Genomic DNA, 1842 nt, shown 5'->3' on the forward strand with positions numbered 1-1842 from the left:
TGCACAAATTACCAAGATAGGGGAAAATTTTCTTCTCAAAACATACTACATATTGAGTGTTGCAGCTTCAGCCAAAGACGCTATTGCACTTCGATCATTCTCCAAAAGTTAGATTTTCGACAGTTCTTTTGAATGTCCAGCATCTCTTCATCTATAATACAAAACAACATAGATTTTTGAGCCTTGGACGGACGAATAGCATTTTGAGAGACAAACATGTGATCCGACCACCCCAATCTCATCCTACAAAAGACATCTAGCGGCTGTGGTGTTTGTAATCCTCACTAGCCCTCTTAATTATTTCCTCTTCAATTAAAACTTTACAACCATTAAATGGTAGCATTACAAAAAAAATAAAAATAAAAATATAAATGTTACAATAACTTTCAACCATCTCTTCTAAAAAAAACAAAACAATATTCAACAACCTACAAAACACTAACAAAATGCTACAATAACTGTCCACCATGTTTTCATTTTTTTTTTTGCCAATCTTCCACAATCTGCAAAACACAAGCAATGTATTCTTTTTTAAAATAATAGGAAGTTTCATTCTACTAAAGAAAAATTCAAAAATACAAAGCACAATTTCTATTGTACTCATTAAACAAATGGAACAATAGAGTAAGTCGAGGAAAGTTACGTGGAGTGCAATACCTAGGGAGTTCCAATATGTAAAACCCAAAAAAAGGGCAATCGAATAAGTCAACATTAATCAACCTACGAAACATAAATAATATTAGAGTTGCAATATGTAAAACCCACAGAACGAAGAACTTAAAAAAAAAATTCAAAAGGAAACGTTGCAGAAATATCTTTAGGAAAAAAAATCTACTCACTGTCTCGAGGAAACTTTGCAACTGGTAAGAGGAAGAATGGAAGATAGTTTTGTTTTGTTAGAATTTTCAAAAACATTTTCGAAAAACTCTTACATTCTTTGAAACCACTTTTTCATGCTGATTGATGAAGATGGTTTTTGTTAGAATAATAAGAATAAGAGAGACTAAAAGTTTATGGTAAGGATTACATCTCAAATGGGCTAATATTAGAAATACTTTTCTAATTTAGTACATGCAAACGTTACATCATAAATGTGCCAATATTAAACATGGCTAAATTGGGGCCTATAGGAATTAATTTGGGCCTATCAATACGTGACAAAAAAAGAGACATTTTGAAGTAAAATGGAAAACCCCTTAACCAATTATTTTCTTAATGGAAAAATTATCCCTGATTAATTAGTGTTAATTTGGATGATTAGTGATAAAATTTCGTGTTAGATGTGAAATTAACTTGTGTTAATGAATCATCTGATGATGAAAATTTTTTTTTTTTTTTTTTTTTGAAGAACACCAACTCAGAATCGGTTTATGTTGTCATTTGTATCAACCGATTATCCAGAATCGGTCTATATGGACATGAACTTAAACCGATTGTGGATAAAAAAAAAATTTAACTGTATCTTATGTGTTGTTAAACATTAAATAAATTAAAATTCATTTTTATACCCGAGTTAAGAATGAGTATGACTTCATACTCGATTTCAGATCATTTAAGAAGTTGTACTCGTTTTCAATTCGAGTATAAAGTTATACTCGCTTTCAATTCGAGTACATAACTATTTTAATTTTCATTTGTAATCAAAACGAAATCGAGTATGATTTCATACTCATTTTATGATCGAGTATTAACTGAAAAAAATGGGTTAACCAGAACCGGTTTACACGATACATATGTAAAAACAGATTCCTGACATTGCACAACAGGAATCGGTTTATAAGAATGCTCATGTAATCCGATTCTAACAAAAAAAAGAAACAAAAAAATTGAGAACAACAATCG

The 1842-nt window shown here is 30.3% G+C and overlaps 1 long non-coding RNA gene across 1 annotated transcript; it reads right to left on the reverse strand.

Annotated features, from left to right (window-relative positions):
- Nucleotides 1-229: 229 nt before the first annotated feature.
- Nucleotides 230-975, reverse strand: LOC113278640. The gene is made up of 3 exons (XR_003325595.1): nt 840-975; nt 658-720; nt 230-503 (listed from the first exon to the last, which is right to left on the reverse strand). It is a non-coding gene; the product is annotated as an uncharacterized LOC113278640 (long non-coding RNA).
- Nucleotides 976-1842: the final 867 nt, after the last annotated feature.

The sequence above is a fragment of the Papaver somniferum genome, chromosome 5 (genome assembly GCF_003573695.1).
Source record: "Papaver somniferum cultivar HN1 chromosome 5, ASM357369v1, whole genome shotgun sequence".
Classification (NCBI taxonomy): domain Eukaryota; kingdom Viridiplantae; phylum Streptophyta; class Magnoliopsida; order Ranunculales; family Papaveraceae; genus Papaver; species Papaver somniferum.